This window comes from Saccopteryx bilineata, chromosome 10 (assembly GCF_036850765.1).
Source record: "Saccopteryx bilineata isolate mSacBil1 chromosome 10, mSacBil1_pri_phased_curated, whole genome shotgun sequence".
NCBI classification, from domain to species: Eukaryota; Metazoa; Chordata; class Mammalia; order Chiroptera; family Emballonuridae; genus Saccopteryx; species Saccopteryx bilineata.
This window is the reverse complement of record NC_089499.1, coordinates 5,202,501-5,222,345: the sequence shown is the minus strand read 5'-3', so window position 1 is coordinate 5,222,345 and position 19,845 is coordinate 5,202,501. Positions and strand designations below refer to the sequence as shown.

The window sequence follows — 19,845 nt, the reverse complement described above, 5'->3', positions numbered from 1 at the left end:
GAAAAATGATTGATGTTACTTCAGAACTGTGTGTCAGGAAAATAGTACTTCAGGAATAAAGGAAAAATAAGCATTTCAGCCTGACCAGGTAGTGGCACAGTGGGTAGAGTGTTGGACTGGGACGCGGAGAACCCAGATTTGAAACCCTGATGTTGCCGGCTTGAGCGTGGGCTCATCTGGTTTGAGCAAGGCTCACCAGCTTGAGCCCAAGGTTGCTGGTTTGAGCAAGGGGTCGCTCAGTCTGCTGTAGCCCCCCGGTCAAGGCACATATGAGAAAGCAATCAATGAACAACTAAGGTGCCACAACAAAGAATTGATGCTTCTTATCTTTCTCCCTTCCTAGCTGTCCCTCACTCTGTCTCTGTCACAAAAAATAAAAAAAAAACATTTTGGATGAAAGAAAGCTAAGGAAATTTATTGCCAATAGATTGGTTCTAAAATAATGACTATAAAGGAAGTTCATCAGACACAACTTTATGGGACACTTGGATTATTGGGAATGAAGAAAGCAGTGGAAGGGGTGAATAAATTCTCTTCAATTCTTAAAGTATGTTGGATGATACAAATAAAATATTATAACATTGACATGGTTCTCAGTGTATAGATTATACTTTAGAAAATGGAAATATGGAGAGAAAGGGACCATAGATTATGTTAAGTAGCTGTACTCCACTTAAGTAGTAAAATGTTGATACTAGTAGACAGTAATAAGTATGTGTGTGTGTGTGTGTATAATAATCTCTCTGGAGCAATTATTACACAAAGTGGTGTAATAAAAACTAAGTAAATCAAAATGGAATACTAAAAATGCAAATAACTTACAAGGAAATAAGAAATGGGAAACAGGAAGTTAAAACAGAGGGAAGAAACAAAACAAATACTAAAATAGCAGACTTAAATCCTAACATACAAATAATTAAAAGATAAGAATTGACAGAATTGTCTGACCAGGTGGTGGCGCAGTGGATAGAGCATCGAACTGGGATGTGGAAGACCCAGGTTCAAGACCCCGAGGTCGCCAACTTGAGCGCAGGCTCATCTGGTTTGAGCAAAGCTCACCAGCTCAGAGCCAAGGTCACTGGCTCCAGCAAGGGGTTACTTGGTCTGCTGAAGGCCCGTAGTCAAGGCACATATGAGAAAGCAATCAATGAACAACTAAGGTGTTGCAATGCGCAACGAAAAACTAACGATTGATGCTTCTCATCTCTCTGTTCCTGTCTGTCCCTATGTATCCCTCTCTCTGACTCTCTCTGTCTCTGTAAAAAAAAAAAAAAAAAAAAAAAAATTGACAGAATTGACAAAATAAGACTTAACTATGTGCTGTCTATAGTAAATTCACTTCATATCTGTATAATGACACAGGGAGATTACAGGATAGAAAAATGCATGCCATGAAAACACTGATCAAAAGCAAGCTGGAATGGCTATATTACAAAATAGATATTAATTATGAACTACTTCTTCTTAAATATAAATAAAAATAAGTAAATTAAATTAATTATATTATACTACTATAACTATACTATTATGTCAGAGTAAAGAAAACTACCAGGGACAAAGAGACGTTACAGAATTATGATAGAAAGGTCGATTCACCAAAAAGATATAGCAATCTGTTTTCTTAATTTTTATTTATCTTTTTATTTTTATTTTTAAATTTAAATCTTTTGTGTTAATTTCAGGTATATAGCATAATGTTTAGGCAGTCATAAACTTTGCAAAATGTTCCCCCTGATATTTCCAGTACCTACCTGGCATCATACATAGTTACTACAGTATTATTGACTATTTTTCCTATATACTGTACATTACATCCCCAGGACTATGTTGTAACTGCCAATTTAATTTCTCCACCTTTTTCGAACAATCCCTCAACCCCTCCCCTCTGGCAGCCATCAGTCAGTTCTCTGTATCTATGAGTCTTGTTTCAATTTTGTTTATTTTGTTCTCTAGATTCCACATACACGTGAAATCATATGGTATCTTTCTCTGTTTGACTTATTTCACTTAGCATAATACCCTCTAGGTTGATCCATACTGTTGCAAATGGTAAAATTTTACTATTTTTTATGGCCACGTAACACAAGTAACATTCCATTGTATATATGGACCGCTCCTTTTTTTATCCACTTGTCTATTAAAGGACACTTAGGTTGCCTCCATATCTTAACTATTGTAAATAACACTGCAGTGAACATAGAGGTGCTTATATTCTTTGAATTAGTGTTTTGGTTTTCTTTGGATAAATTTCCATAAGTGGAATCGTTGAGTTATAAGGCAGTTCCATTTTTAATTTTTTTTTTTTTTTCCATTTTTCTGAAGCTGGAAACAGGGAGAGACAGACAGACTCCCGCATGCGCCCGACCGGGATCCACCCGGCACGCCCACCAGGGGCGGTGCTCTGCCCCCCAGGGGGCGATGCTCTGCCCATCCTGGGCGTCGCCATATTGCGACCAGAGCCACTCTAGCGCCTGAGGCAGAGGCCACAGAGCCATGCCCAGCGCCCGGGCCATCTTTGCTCCAATGGAGCCTTGGCTGCGGGAGGGGAAGAGAGAGACAGAGAGGAAAGCGCGGCGGAGGGGTAGAGAAGCAAATGGGCGCTTCTCCTATGTGCCCTGGCCGGGAATCGAACCCTGGTCCTCTGCACTCTAGGCCGACGCTCTACCGCTGAGCCAACCGGCCAGGGCCATTTTTAATTTTTTGAGAAAACTTTTTATTGTTTTCCACAGTGGCTGCACCAGTCTGCATTCCCACCAGAAGTGCACAAGGGTTCCCTTTTCTCCACATCCTTGCCAACTCTTGTTTGTTGGTTTATTGTTGATAGCCATTTTGACAGGTGTGAGGTGATACCTTGTGATTTTCAGTTGTATTTCTGTGATGATTAGTGACATTGAGCATCCTTTATATGTCTATTGGCCATCTGTATATCCTCTCTGGAGAATTGTCTATTCAGGTCCTCTGCCCATTTCTTAATTGGATTGTTTGTATTTTTGGTATTGAGTTGTATGAGTTCTTTATAAATTTAGATATTAATCCCTTATCGATGTATTATTGATGAATATGTTCTGCCATTCAGTAGGTTGTCTTTTGTTTTTGTGTCTTTTGCTGTGAAAAACTTTTTAGTTTGGTATAGTCCCATTTGCTTTTTTTTTTTTGTTTCCCTTGCCTGAGGAGATATATCAGAAAAATATCACTAAGAGAAATGTTTGATATTTTACTGCCTATTTTTTCTTCTAGATAGTTATATGGTTTTGGGCCTTACATTTAAGAAAAACAGCAATATTAAATAACAATGCACCAAAAACAGGGCTGCAAAATAACGAAGTAAAACCTGAAAGGACTGAATTAAAAATTAGGGAAAAACTGAACATGACATCAACTATCTGGATCTAATCAAAATACTTAAAACATTCCACTCTATAATTTTAGAATACAGATCTTTTTCAAGCAAACATGGAACATTCACCAAGGTTGACAATAGCTTAGGTCATAGAACAACTTTTAACAAATTTGTAAGAATTTATGCCATACAAAGGACATTTTGATCATAATGGAAACAAACTAGATATCAATAACAAAAAGATAAAATATTGAAACAATTAGAAATGAAGCACACACTAATTCATAAATCAAAGAATAAGTGTCAAGAAAAATAAACTATTAAATAAATGTAAATGAAAACATAACATTAAAATTTGTGGGATGCAGATAAAGCAATGTTGGGAGGGACATTTATTGTCCCTCTCATTAAGTGTGTATTAGTAGAAAAATACTCTCTCATTGTCCCTCTCATTAAGTGTGCATTAAGTGTGTATTAGTAGAAAAAAATAGGATGTCAAAGCCTTTAAGCTTCAAGAACCTAACAGCAAAAGATAAATCCAAGCTAGCATAATGAAGGAAAAAATAAAGATCAGAAACTAATTTAATTAAAATAGTAAATAATAGAGAAAAATTAATTGCCCCCAAAGCCAGAAAATATCAATAAAATTGATATTTTCAAAGGTTCTGAAACTTTAAGCAAAACAACTTATGCATTACAGAACCAATTTTACCGTAGGCTAATTGATATAAAGAAGAGAGGTAAATTCCTATGGCAGTTCATCAGTGGTATAATGAAATGATGTTGAACAAAATAATGTTATTGAATGACCTTCTATAATTACCAAAATTTTGACTAAAGAAAAAGATGTCATTAGAGAAAATATGACCCCTCCAAATTTTTTTGCCAATATTTTTAATTAACCTTTTTAAAAAATCCTATGCCAGTCTAGCATATTTTTATTTCCTGTGCAGTCTGTCCTGTGCTTACCTTTATTAAATATCTACTCTATATGTTGTCACTCCTCCATCCCCAAATAATTCAGAATCTGAACCCTGATTCACTGCTTTCCAATAGCATACTTACTTAAATAGCATTGGTCTGATTCAGTCTGTCATGTTCAATCAACATTTATTGAGAAGCTATTATATATCCATACCCTCCCTTTTAGGACCTGAGAATAGAAAGATAAGTGGCCTATGACCTTTACTCTTGAGCAGTGTTTTTCAATCACTGGATCATGGACGGTCTACCAGAAATTTTATGCCAGTCCACAAAAGAGTTAACCTTGATACTGTATGAAGATTATAGACCGAGTGATCGTAGTCGAATTCACTTATGCTCAAGGTGATTTCTGCAGTCCCTGAAATAATTCTCTTATTTTAACTGGACCTTAAGTGTAAAAAGGTTGAAAACCATTGCTCTAGAGAGTTTAAAGAGTGGTGAAAGAGATAGATGAATAAACTGAAATATAAAAAAACTAGGCAAGTTGAAAACTATGTCTATAAAAAGTCCTGCACAGATATGTTACAACTTTATTCATAATTTTCATAACTTGAAAGCAACTAAGTTATCCTTCAGTAAGGGAAGGATTAATAAACTGTGGTGCCTCCAGACAATGTAATATAAGTCAGCACTAAAAGAAAACGTGCTGTTGAGCCATGAAAAGATGTGGAAGAACCTTACGGGCACATTACTAAATGAAAGAACCAACCCCAAAAGGCCATATACTGAGTGATTTCAACTGTGTGACGACCTGGAAAAGGCATGACTACAGAGACAGTACAGAGATCAGTGGTTATGGGGAGAGAGATTAATAGAGCACAGGGGGTTTTAGAGTGGCGAAACAACTCGGTGTAACACTGTAATAATGGATACGTGTTATATATTTGTTCAAACCTGTAGAATATACACCAAAAGTGAGCCCTGATGTAAACTATGGACTTTGAATGGTGATGCATAATTATAGATTCATCAGTCGCAACAAATGTACACTCTGGTTGGGGATTTGATAATGGGGGGATACTAAGTATCTGTGGGGGTAGGGAGTATATGAAAAATTTCTTTACATTCCTCTTAATTTTGCTGTGAATCTAAAACTGTTATTTTAAAAATCCTTATTAAAAATTATGCCAGTATGAAATTACAATCTAAAATAAACCCCAAACAGATGATGTCCAAATTATTCCTCTTTATAATAAGCCCTTTTAATTGTGTTTGTCTGAGTTTGTGACATATGTCTCCAAGAATGACAAATTCCATATTCAATTGTGAAGGTGAGTTTGGCTACTATAAATGCCATGTCTAATATGCAGATGTGACAAATTCACACCTCTCCCACACACCCTATCTCCACCCACTTACACAATCACATGGTTTTAGTGTAGTCTTTCCCATTCTTACTAGAATATCTTTTGAGATTTCAAAATAAACCTATTATGATTTACTTTGCCTTTTTGGATATTTTGAATAATCATATTCTTTTGGATTTTCTCTCTTGACATATTATAGATCTATTCTTTTTGTCTTACATCTGGCATGTTTTATATTTTGAAAGAGTGGCGTTAAAATATTGGAGAGGCAGATTAAATTACATAGCCTAAAAAGTGTATACATTTACATAGAACTCTGTACGTTGTCAATCTAAGCTCAGGTGTATGAAGAGGGTGTTAGGAAAGGATTCTAAAGTTGTTCAAGCATAGTGCTTTGCATGGTGGGGAAAGTATCATTTATAGGAGCAGCACACTGCTGCTATCATAAGTTGCTGGAGCCTGGAAGCTCATTGCTTAGCAACCACATACTAATTCTGTTCTCCATGCAACGTTTTCCAATCTCCAGTCCATTCTGTGTGCCTTGGTTTTTCATCTTTTCCAGCCATAGAAATTTTAATGTTTTAGCAAAGATTGTTTCTTATATTTGTGATGACCTTTTGTAAGGACCACATAAGATGTTTGTGTTGTTAATTACTTTTGTTTCTTTATACTCTATCACAATACTGATTTTATACTGTTGAATATGCATTGGTGGGATTGATAGATTGAATTTTAATAGGTGTTTATACAATGATTAATATTTAGAAATTCTGTTCATAAAGATAAATAATATATTCTAGAAATTTATCATCCGTGGCCTTTTAAAATTTAGTTTACCTTAAGGTTTTAATAAAGGAAGTGGGTAGTTATATTTTAAAATTACCATGTGTTGAATATTTACCTAACCTAATTCAATCATTACAAAAGTCTATGGGGAGGTACAGTTATTATTCTCTTTTATAAAGGAAGATACTGAGGCACAGAAAGCTTAGCTAATCAATTCCGGTTCACTTTTGATTACTAATACTTTATGGATTACAACAATGACTTAAAATATTTTTGTATGCAATTTGCAATAATAAATACATTTTACATTGCAGTCCAACATACACACACATATGTACATGTATGTGTATATATGTATGTGTATATGCAAACTCACCCGTAGATATACTGAAATAGGTATTGTTTGATAAAATAACGTTCCATACAATTTCCTTTATTATGTCTATTCTGGTATATTTTAAACTAGTGGCTGGTTACAACTTCTAAATAGATTTTATATGATTTACTAATGGAGGGCAGTCCACAGTTTAAAGAGTACTGATTTGCAAAGTCTTGTGAAATACATTATTTTATTTAGTTTTAGTAATTATTTTAAATAATTATAGTTAATTATTTTAAGTAATGGAAAGTTATTATACAGGAACCCAGTGAAATCTAAAATGCTCAGTTCTCAAAAAGATTGGGAGTTTTGGGTTGGCTTTGGATCCAAAGTAGTTCTAGGAAGTTCAGTGGCTTTATGTGTTGGAATTCCTCAAGGTTCAATTCTGTATCCCCCTTTCTTCTTCTCATTCTCTTCCTCAGTCACACCCTCAGCTTCACTATCTATATACCAATATCTACTAAATCTGTATCTCTGGCATTGACTTCTATTCTGACATTCAAACCCATATATCCAGCTGCCTACTTGCTACCTCAAAATATGATTGACATAGGTGCTAAGTGCTAAGAAGAAATGGGCTATTGAGCCATGAAAAGACATGAAGAAACCTTAAGTGCATATTGCTAAAAAAAAAAAATCTGAAAAAACTTATCTGAGTGATTTCAACTATATGACAATCTGGAAGAGGCAGAACTGTAGAAACAGTAAAGAAATCAGTGATTGTCAGTGGTTATGGAGGAGGAAGAGATTAGTAGGAAGAGATTAGAGACAGAGGATTTTAGATCAAACAACTCTAAGAGTAGGTGTTTTATAATCTGTCTGATAATTCCAATAACTGAAGTCTTTGCAGTTTCTGATGTTTGATGTTCTACTACTGGTTCTGCCCTGGTGGACCTCAGATGTTTGGATTTATGGCTATATTGCTCATTGTTTGAAATTTCATTTGTGGAGATACTTTGAGGCCTAGGATAAAAGAGCCTTTCTGCTACATCTAAAGGTGCTAGTCTCGAACTACTTTCAACAAAACTAATTTGAGGTTTTCTGGACTACACCAGTGATGCGTATTGAACATTAAGTCACACCAAGTCACAAAGGCACTGCAGTGGAGGCATACCCCTCCTGCATCATCTCTCAATAAGTGATCAGAATTTTCATATTCTATTATTATTATTATTATTATTATTATTATTATATGAGAGGAAGGGAGATAGTGAGGCAGACTCCTGTGTGTGCCCTGACCAGGATCCACTCAGCAACCCCATCTGGGGCTATGTTTAAGTACTGAGCTATGTTTAGCACCTGAAGTTGGTGTACTCAGACCAACTGAGCTATCCTCAGTGCCCAGGGCCACGCTGGAACCAATTGAGCCACTGGCTATGGGAAGGGAAGAGGAAGGGAAGAGGGAGAAAAGAAGGAAAGGGAGGGGAAGAGAAGCAGATGATCACTTCTCCTGTGTGCCCTGACTGGACTGGGAATTGAACCTGGGACATCCATATACCAGGCCGATGCTCAATCCACTGAGTCACATACCAAAGCCAGAATTGACATATTCTATGGAAATATAGAATAATGGTGTTCACAGTGACCTTACTATGACAATGTAGCTGACTTAAGTGGAATAGACTTTCCACAGTATTTTTATTTTTAAGATATATTGGTCATTAAAAAATATATATATATTGGTCATTCAAAAAAAAGATATATTGGTCATTCAGGACTATGCATTCTCTTTTTTTAGAGAGAGAGATAGAGAGATGGAGGGACAGACAGGAAGGGGGAGGAATGAGAAGCATCAACTCATAGTTGTGGCACTTTAGTTGTTGCTTTCTTATATGTGCCTTGACCTGGGTCTCCAGCTCCAGCTGAGCCAGTGACCCCTTGCTCAAGCCAGCAATCTTGGACTCAAGCCAATGACCTTTGGGGCTTAAGCCAGCAACCATGGGGTCATGTCTTTGATCCCACACTCAAGCTGGCAACCCTGTGCTCAAGCTGGTGAGTCCGCGCTTGAGCCGAATAAGCCTGCACTCAAGCCGGTGACCTTGGGATTTCGAACCTGGATCCTCAGCATCGCAGGCTGACGGTCTATCAACTGCGCCAACTCCTGGTCAGGCCAAGCCTATCCATTCTTAATGTTTCATAGTTCATTTGAGAACGGTGCCTTGTAGAGATGGTGTTACTCTTATTTTAAGTCTCTCATTTCCTCATTTAAGAGTGATGAGATTTAAAAAAAAAAGAAAGAGAAAAGAGAGTAATGACTTCCTTCATAAGTCACCCTGTCCCATCTTTTGTCTCTCTCACTGCTGTTACAGTCTCAGCCACAGTCTCCTGGCTAGCACGTATAAATTGTGTTGCTTTTCACACTCCTTATTTCCCAATCCTGCTTTTTCCTCTGTAGCATATATACTGCATTCTACTTAGTTTTATTATTTTTTCTCTCTACTATGATGTAAGCTTAATGAGAGAAGGGATTTTAGAAAATTGTGTTTTGTGCATTGCTATAACCCCAGTTTCTAAAATGGTGCATGGCCTATGGTAGGTCCTCAGTAAAAATGAATTAATGATTGTCTTTGTTGTCGGCAGTTCTGGGAGACGTATCCATTTTGAATCTGTTAAGTTATATAAAATTGCGGATATTTGATTTCATTTTGGACCTATAAAATGTCAATTTAATATTCAATCTCACAAATAGCTGATAACTTGGTTATCCACATGCAATATTACTAAATAAGAGTTTTTATAAGAAAATTTATATAATTTATTATCAATAAAAGGATTGCATGCTGATTTATGTAGATGCACTCTTGCCTATCAGTATGATTTTGGGGTTTTTAAGGTATCTATTAATAGGATTCTTCTATAATTTATGCCCTTCTCTATTAAAAAATTTTCCCATCTCTTCCACAAGCTATTGAAATTTTAATAGATACATTGTACTTTTCCAGCTGCCATTGTCTAGAAACACTGTTGCTAACTAAATCTCAGAGGTGCTTCTGACTGATCAATAGTAGACTGGGTCTTAACTTTCTTGTCAATACTTGCTAAAGAATGAGCACCCAGGAAGTAATCTCAGAGTAAACTGAGTCTAACAGATGGTTCAGAGCTGTCCTGCAGTCATTACCAAGGAAGGGGGCTTGCAGGGTGCTCTTTTTGAGAGGCTTCTGTGATGACAGGCCCAGAGCACTCAAAAAGATGGCCCCTTGCACTTCCGCTGCCATCATGCAAAAGACAAACCTGCTGTCTCTGTGGACCCCAGTCTGGGACCTGCAGTCTGATCCTACAGGCCAGTTTTTTACTTTCAGTATTTTCAAAAAATAAGAACAATGTCTGTGTTGCCACATACTCAGAGACCCATGTTCTGGCAGAGGATTCTTGCACTGCCTTAGATGGTAGCCTGGGAGAGGGCGCACTGGAATTGTATGAGCATTTCATTATTCTGTGGCAAAAATAGTACAGAATACTAGAGTATTCTGGATTGGGGATCCTGTAGGAAACCTGGGTTATGTCTATGACTCTTCAGTATGCTGTCTACTTGTTCACTGCATATGCATGTCGCTGACTGCGGTGTAAACATATCAGGAGTTATTTAAGTGTTGAATATTTTATATATGTGGATATGTAAAATACAGTTATGATAGAATCTCCTTGGTTTCCTGTTTTTCTGTGTCCCACTTTAAATGTCTTCAGCCATGTTTGGAGTTCTGAGCATTACTGTAATCTGTGGCTTGATATCTTTCATTGGCTTTGAACAGTTCTAAGTTTTCAAAGATTACTTCTGTATTCTCTCTTCTGCTGTTTTGGGACTGCAGTTACATATGCATTAAATACATGTAATATAATTACATGAATGTTATTAACCTGGTGGTAACATGTATTTCACATGTATGGAAGACACACTGCATCTTTGAAGTGTCTTTTTAAATTCTCTCTGTGCTAAGCTTGGATGTTTTCTATTGATCTATTCTCTAAGTTACTAATGTTTTCTTCTGCTCTAGTTATTGAGTTCTTAATTTCACCTATTATATTTTTTATTTTTATACTTTTTATTTGATTTTTATAGATTCTGAATAGTTCAATTCCATATCTTCTCCCACCTATACTATTGAATGCATTAATTATAGTTCATTTAAGGTCATGTCGGATCATTCCAATATCAGACATGTCTCCTGTGGGTTTGTTTCTAGTGATTGTTTATTCCTTGTCATGTTTCTTGTTAAGCCTGATAAGTTTTTTATTGACTGTCTGATAGTGTGTATAAAATTACAGAGGCTTTGTATGACGTCTCCTTCCCACAGAGAGGAATTAAACCGTATTCCTAGCGGATAGTTTCCGTAGGGACATACTATTTAATGAGGCTGCATTGCAGTATTGGTAAGGTGTGGTCTGTCTCTGACCCAGACTACATTCCTAGGATATACCCTCTAGTGATTTCAGTCTAGAGACCAAGCTGTTTCCTATGGCTTCTCCTCGTCAAGTCCTGAATCCAATTTCTGTCTCCAGAACTATGCTAAAATTTGTGTGCTCTACTTTTACTTGCTTTCTGTTAGGCTTTTTAACACTGAAGAATAAGAATTTTAAGAATCAGCAAATGCATGAAATAGAAAAGTAGCTTCAAGAGTATTGAGCACATACCTCAGTAAAGTTCTGTCTTCTTTTAAATCTTAGTCCCTCAAGTTCTGGCAGTTTTGGCAGCACAAACTCCAGTGTTTCTCTCTCTAGTCCTGTGTGACTGGCAGAGGCTCTCTATTGGTTTTTCTGCCTCTTTGCTTTCCTCTGTCTGGCTTCTTAGCCTTTCTTTCCAACTCAAGAATAGCTAAGTGTCTGAGTGCGAAAGCGGCATGCAGAATGCTGGGCTCACCTCGTTGAGTTTTCTTTCTTTCCTGGATCTTGGCCTTTTAAGGCCTGCCTGTCTTGATAACTCTTCAGCTTCAGAAATACATGCTTAGTACTTTTTCAAACCTTTTTGTTTTTTAAAACTATACTTACAGGAACATTGGACTGCTACCAGCTACTCCGTCATCACTAGAAGGCTGGCTGAAGCTTTCATACTTTTAAATTTGATAGCCTTTAACGGTTAAAGTTTAACCATTTTCCCTTTCTTTTTATTATTATTATTTTTATTTTTACAGGGACAGAGATAGAGTTAGAGAGAGGGATAGATAGGGACAGACAGACAGGAATGGAGCGAGATGAGAAGCATCAATCATCAGTTTTTTGTTGCGACACCTTAGTTGTTCATTGATTGCTTTCTCATATATGCCTTGACTGTGGGCCTTCAGCAGACTGAGTAACTCCTTGCTCAAGCCAGCGACCTTGGGTCTAAGCTGTGAGCTTTATGCTCAAACCAGATGAGCCCGCGCTCAAGTTGGTGACCTTGGGGTCTCAAACCTGAGTCCTTCCGCAAGCCAGTCCGATGCTCTATCCACTGTGCCACCGCCTGGTCAGGCTGCCCTTTCTTTTTTGTTCTGTGCTTTATGTCCATTTTTTTTTTTTGATCATCTACTCTGTTGATAATATACTGCTCACAAAAATTAGGGGATATTTCAAAATGAATATGAAGCAATAAAATATCCCCTAATTTTTGTGAGCAGTATATATCTTGGTGTGAGTTAGAGCTGAAATCTAGGATTCATTGCCCATTTGTCCTGGTCAGTGTTAAGGGATGAACCTTACGAAGGAGAGTACAAGAGCCACAAAACCGTATGGATCACTCACACCCGTCTGTGTTACTTTTTCCAGCCACCTCTGGCCATTGTTGTACCTTCCTTACACTCTTAGGGACAAGCAACGTTGGAAGGAAGCGGTCTGAGGACCTTGGGATGGGGAGCGAAAGGAAAGAGGCGTCTGTGCCAGCACTTATTTTTATCAGCTTCGTTTACGAGCAATTTCCAAGTTTTGTCAAGATTATAAACTAGTTTAGGATGCCAGCTACTCTCCCAAAATAAATGCTGGAAAAATTATTAAAAGTGAGAAGTGAAGGTTACAAGAGCTAAGTCTTCTCTCTGTCATTTTTGTTCTTCATTAAGCTCATTCGGTGAATTAAAAAATTTCCTAATATTGTGTTTTCTGTATCTTTTTTATACTATCCATTTTCCTGCTGAGATTGCTTATTTTGTCATTTATTAAGAGCACATTTTCCTTGACCTCAGTGAGTATAGCTTTTGCCTGGTAATCTCAAAGTCTTGACTCTCAGGTTTGGCATCTGTTGATTGTATTTTCTCTTGAGACTAGGTAACATTTTCCTGGCTCAGCAGATTCAAATCAAGTAACTTTGTATTGTATCCTGGACATTGGGAATGTTATGTGTGGAGAATCTAGATTCTCTTGTATTGTTCCTGAGAGTGTTGATGTTTTTGAGTTTTTGTTTGTTTTTTATTTTGGGTTTTTTTTGTTTTGTTTTGTTTCGTTTTTTGATGTTTTTGTTTTAACGGTCAATGAATTTGCCTAGACTGAACTGCGTACTGTTATGCCTGGCGGGCGGCTCAGTTCTCTGACCCTCAGGTGCAACTGCTTTCAGTGTCACCTGTGCAGGTATGGTTCCGGGTCAGCCAGAGATTTGATCTGCGTTTAAATACCTAATTCAAGATTATACTTATGCGGCTGTCTCCTCTATAGGTGTTTTCTCTTCCCTCATTAGTCCTTGGTTGCCCGGGATCTTTTCCTGTTTCCTTCAGCCAGAAAGATGACAGGCTTTTCTTAGCAGTCATGGAGGCTACAGCCTCCTTAGGGCAATCTCTTTTTTCATTAAAAAATTTTTCAGTTATAGTTTATATTCAATATTATTTTGTATCAGTTTTTAGACGTACAACATAGTGGTTAGACAGTCATATCCTTTACAACCTGTTCACCCTGATACTTCCAGTGCCCACCTGGCACCTTACATAGTTATTACAACATTATGGGCTAAATTCCCTGTGCTGCACTTTACACCCCCATGACTATTTTGTAACTACGGTTGTGTTCTGCTCAATCCCTTCACCTTTTTTACCCTGTCCCTAACTCCCCAACCCCCGGGAAACCAATACAAAAAAAATTTTGAGAGTTCTGAAAGCTGACTAAAGGCAAGCAGATTTTGGAAGGGGATCAAATGTGGAATAAGTAATTAACACAAAGTAAGCACAACTGACTGCCCCTTTGAAAAAAAAGGTATTACCTAATTTTTAATGAAACCTAAAACACTGATTTGAAAGAAGATATGCACCCCTTTGTTTATTGCAGCATTGTATACAATAGTCAGACATGGGAGAAACCCAAGTGCCCGTAAGTAGGTGAGTGGCTAGAAAGTCAGTAGTACATATACACAACGGAATAGTGCTTGGCCGTAAAAACAGAATGAAATCTTACCATTTGTGACAACATGACCTAGAGGATATTATGCTAAGTGAAGTAAGTCAGACAGAGAAAGACAAAGACCATATCGTTTCACTTATATGTGGAATCCTAAAAACAAAATAAACAAAACAAATAAATTTATAACTACAGAGAACAAATTGATGCTTGTCAGGTGGGAGGAAGATTGGGACGATGGGTGAAAAAGGTGAAAGGGATCAAGAAGGACATATTAGCCATTGGAAAACAGTCATGGGGATGTAAAGTACAGCATAAGGGATATAGTCAGTGATATTAACTATGTGTCAGATGGTGCTGGACTTATTGGGGGGATCACTTTGTAAGGTATATAAATGTTGTACATCTAGCCCTGGCCAGCTGGCTCAGTGGTAGAGCGTCAGCTCAGTATGTGGAAGTCATGGGTTTGATTCTCGGCCAGGGCACTCAGGAGAAGCGCCATCTACTTCTCCACCCCTCCTCCTCTCCTTTTTCCCTATCTCTCTCTTCCCCTCCCGCAGCCAAGGCTCCATTGGAGCAAAGTTAACCCTGGGCGCTGAGGATGGCTCCAGGGCCTCCGCCTCAGGCGCTAGACTAGGCTCTGGTTGCAATGGAGCAACGCCCCAGATGGGCAGAACATCGCCCCCTGATGGACATGCTGGGTGGATCCCAGTTGGGTGCATGTGGGAGTCTGTCTCTCTGCCTCCCCACTTCTCACTTCAGAAAAATAGAAAAAAAAATGTACACCTATAACTAATATATGTCGACTCTAATTTTAAAATAAAAAAGGTAATAAACATTGACAGTAATTTAGAAGCCTCTTATAGTCCCCTCTCTGCTGAAATGACCATTATCTTGATTTTTATAATAATTATTTCCTTATTTTTCTCTGTAATTTTCTTTCTTTGTGAAGTCCTTGTGAACTTTTTGTTTATTCTTCTGTTCTGGAAATATTACTCATTTCTTATGTCATACTATGATATAGGTTCTAGAGATACAACAGTAAATGAAATAGACACAATTCATGAACTTGACAACCTAGTGACAAAACTTATGTTTTGTGGTTAATTTTATTAAAATACCTCTCAAAGAACCTATAAAAAGATTTATTGGGTGGCTCATAACTATGGGCCATCAGTAAACTTTCTTTTTCTTCTTTGCCTCATCTTAAAAATTCATTTATCAAATATGTATTGTATACCTAAAGGAACTGAGTTGTGTATTATGCCTTAGAATGTAGTGGTGAGCAAAACCTGACACCTACTCCTTCCCTTATACACGTGCTGGTGAAGGAGTCTGGTTTTCCTTCTTAAGATAATCTACAGATTAGGAATGTATTGTTCAGCCTATTTTAGCAGCATCTGTCATCCATGTGTGAAGCTAAATCGTTATGTACTCTGGTCTGAATGTTTGTCCTTTCAAAATTCTTACGTTGAAAAGATGCAGTACATATATACAGTGGAATACCACTCAGCCGTAAGGAATGATGACATAGTGCCATTTATGACAACATGGATGGACTTTGAGAACATTATGCTGAGTGAAACAAGTAAATCAGAAAAAGCTAAGAACTATATGATTTTACACATAGGTGGGATATAAAACAGACTCATGGACATAGATAAAAGTGAGGTGGTTACCAGGTGGAGGGGGTTGTGGGGGAGGTGGGGAGGGAAAGGGAGTAAAGAAGGACAAATAGAAGGTGACGGAAAATGATTTGACTTTGGGTGGTGGGTATATGGCATAATCAACAGTTCAAATGCTATAGAAATGTTCATCTGAAACGTATGTACTCTTATTGATCAATGTCACCCTGTTAAATTTAATTTTCTAACTAAAAAAAACCCCATAAACCTAATAATGCCCAGTGCAATAGTATCAGGAGGCAGGGCTTTTGGGAGGAGCTTAGGTCGTTAGGGTGAAGCACTCATGAATGGAATTAGTGCTCTTATAAAAGAGACCTCACATGGGGGAACCTAGCAAGAAGTCCACAGTCTGGAACCCCAAAGCAGTCCTTTACCAGAACCTGACTAGGCCAGAACCCTGGTCTGGAATGTCCAACCTCCAGGACTGTGAGAAATACATTTCTATTGTATACAAGCCATTCTGTCTATGGTATTTTGTTATAGCAGCCTGAATGGACTAAGACATTATTTTACCATGTAAAAGAACACTGACTTTTTATTATTTTTCCCTGTTCTTAACCATTGATGAATTTGCTCAAAACTTCAGTATTGTACTATGTAAGTCAGTCATTTCTAAGACTGAATATTTATAAAGAAAGATAATTAGTCTAGGTAAGTGAAAAGTGACCACAAGAATGGTACAGAGAAGTCATGTTCTTTTTAACATGGGAAAGAAACTCAGCTTAGCAAAGATCTCTGTCTCTCTCTTTTTTTTTAAGTGAGAGGAGGGGAGACAGAGAGACAGACTGCCGCATGTGACCCAGCTGGGATCTACTGGCCAAGCCCCCTTTGGGGATGCTCTGCCCATCTGTCCACCCCATTGCTGGTTGCTTTGCAACCTAGCAATTTTTAGCACCTGAGGCAGAGGCTCCAGAATACCTCCTCAGTGCCCCAGGCCAACTCAGTCAAACCAGTTGAACCAATCTGAGCCCTGGCTGCAGGTGGGGAAGACAGAGAGAAAGAGAAGGGGGAGGGGGAAGGGTGGAGAAGCAGATGGTCGCTTCTGCTGTGTCTTCTTCTCCTGTGTGCTCTGACTGGGAATCAAACCCAGGATTTCCACATGCTGAGCTAACGCTCTGCCACTGAGCCAACCTGCCAGGGCCAGCATAGATCTCTTGAACTTTCTTTCTCTTACCAAATGTCTGAGGGGAGCTAAGAAAGTGGGCATATGTTGATTCACTCTTAATTATAGAGTATAGTGATAACAGGTTTGAGTATTAGTCACTGTTCTCCCCGTTTTTGATAATAGCTCTTAATGCAGGAAGAAAAGTCTTTTTAAAAAGAGAGAGAGAGAGAGAATTAAGAGTATTTCCAGTACTTTTTTTTTCATATGCCATTTCCTTAGATTTGAGCCTTGAAATAATTTTACCCACATGTAATTCCAAAATAGACTTTTGGTTTATTCTCCTTCATATTTGAAATTGATTCTGCTCATGAATTAAACTTAATTTTTATAGATAATTATAACATGACATGACATCTTTCCTGTAAGGTGCAAGTACATTGATTCTGTCATTAAAATAAGGACTAATACTGACAATAATAATTCAAAGTTTATTGTTACTTACATTGCCTCTCATCTAATTAATAGCAGTATTATTAAAATAACAACTTTGTGACATTTTATATCATTTCATCTTACCCATATTCCTGATCTCAAAGTACTTAAACGTTCAACTAAATGGGAACTCCAATTTTCTGCCCATGACCCTTGAACAGTGACAAAATCCATCATAAGCTTAGCAAATGCTGATCACAGTCAAGGTTCCTATAAGAGATGTTTACTGAGGAATAAGAGAAAAGGTTCAGATGGAGAGGAATTCACCGCACCAGGCAAGTCAGTGACAAGGAAATATCATTAATAGGCAGTCCAGAGGCCAGGGCCTACTTTAAAGGCTAGATCTGTTCTTAAAGACAATAAAAAAAGATAAAAATGAGGTTATCATCCCTAAGACCTTTTGAAATAAGGAAATAATTTTCCCCTCTGGAAGTTAGAGACAAAAGCAATATATAATTGTTCATAGCATGGTAGCAGTTAGCTTAAAAAAGAATGCAGCCTACTAGACTTTTTAGGAACCTGTATGAATTTATCTAAAGAAAAATGTGTCATCCAGAAGACTATTTTTAAATGATAGAAACATAGGGGAAAAAAGAGAGAGAGAAACATAGGGTCAAATGCCCATCCAGATACTTTATAGGGAAAAAGGAGTATTATTAGGCTGGCCCTACTCCTTTCATTTGGAGGGGCACACCGCCCTGGGAAGCTGTAAGTGCAAAGGGTCAGCATGGTTTTAGGATCTAGTCAGGAGAGAACTGATTTTTTAGGAATCAGTTGTGAAATTTAAGATTTGAGCCAGGAAGAGGTAAAAGCCAAACAGCACATCAACTGTTGAGAACAGTCAGAGCCACTGGAGAATTCATGAGGCTCAATCCATGGAAGAAGAGAGGCATTTATATAGCAGAGAGAGATGGAGTTTCATTACATTGAGGAGAGCATCAGGCCATCGTGCTACCCTTGAACTATCTCCATGATGCATCCATTTCCCTTGTCAGGACTCCATTCCAGGTTGCAAGCTTCTGATGTTTTGACTTTGTGTACAGAGTTGGTAAGGCTAATGCCAGCATCAGGCTCTCTTACTATTTCTTACTGTAGAGTGATACTGTGGCGTATTGCCTTGTTTATTATCTTTTATATTGGACTCAGATGAGGGTTGAGTTATCCATATTTCCTGGGTTATGACACACTATTGTCATCAGTTCATTTAAGGCTCCTCTCTTACCTTGTTGATTTATATATATATTTCCCTTTATTCCCTATCCCTACTCCTATTCTCCCACCACCACTACTGTGGGCGCTTATTCTAATATAGTTAATACATGTTCTTGGATATATTATCATTCCCAAAGATTTTTATATGTGTTTTTAACTTATGCAAAAGTAATTGAAATTTTTATTTCCCTAAGCAAGATAATGTTGCTATTTGTCCATCTAGTTTGTTATTTCTTGTTGTTGCTCCTGGTTTGCCTTCAGTTTTCTGCCTTTACTATTCTCCAAATAGTGCTGTAATAAACACCTGTCAGTGTTTCCTCAGGGATGCCACTGGGGTGGATTGCTGCACTGTAGAGTGTGTGCCTGTTGCACTTGACCAGATCACTTTCCCAGATTGCTGGCTAGGCTGCACTATTATCATGATTCCCCCCCCCCAATTCTGGTGGATAAAGTATCTTTCTTTTCCTTTTTTCTGATTAGACATATTGCTGATCATTGCTTTATATATTTGTTTTTATTTCCCCTTCTGTTAATGATTATTCATAGCCTTTGTCTATTTTTCTACTGGGTTTTTTTTTTTCTCTACTGGGTTTTGTCATTTTCTTGTTGACTTGTAGCAACCCCTCATAATTTTTATATCTTTTATTGCCAGTTTTGGTTCTTGTGTATATCTGCTCTCTACCCCCAGTCTGTCTTCTACCTATCTGTTACCCTTCTGATTCCTTCATTGTACAGAAATCCTAGATAGTAATGTAATCCTGAGTTTTTTCCTATGGTTTGTGGCTTAGGGTTTTTTTTTTTTGTTGTTTTTTTTTTACAGAGGCAGAGATAGACAGGGACAGACAGACAGGAATGGAGAGAGATGAGAAGCATCAATCATCACTTTCTCATTGCGTGTTGCGACTTCTTAGTTGTTCATTGATTGCTTTCTCACATGTGCCTTGACCGCGGGCCTTCAGCAGACTGAGTAACCCCCTGCTGGAGCCAGCGACCTTGGGTCTAAGCTGGTGAACTCTTTGCTCAAGCCAGATGAGCCCGCGCTCAAGCTGGCGACCTCGGGGTCTCGAACCTGGGTCCTTCTGCATCCCAGTCCGACACTCTATCCACTGCGCCACCATCTGGTCAGGCGGCTTAGGGGTTTTGTTTAACAGATCCCATCGCATCTCAAAGCCACAAAGATATTCCTACTACTTTTTATTTTATTAGCTCTGTGGTTTTACCTTTCACATTTATGTCTTTACCATCTGGAATTCACTCTCCAGATGGAAATC

The 19,845-nt window shown here is 37.9% G+C and overlaps 1 protein-coding gene and 1 non-coding gene across 8 annotated transcripts in view; one reads left to right on the top strand and one right to left on the bottom strand.

The window, feature by feature from the left end:
- The window catches only part of DOCK3 (dedicator of cytokinesis 3), a 257,811-nt gene that overhangs the window by 56,140 nt on the left and 181,826 nt on the right, over window positions 1–19,845 (top strand). The gene's annotated exons all lie outside the window — the stretch shown is intronic.
- TRNAS-AGA (transfer RNA serine (anticodon AGA)) lies at window positions 2,612–2,687 on the bottom strand. The gene has a single exon. It is a non-coding gene; the product is annotated as a tRNA-Ser (tRNA).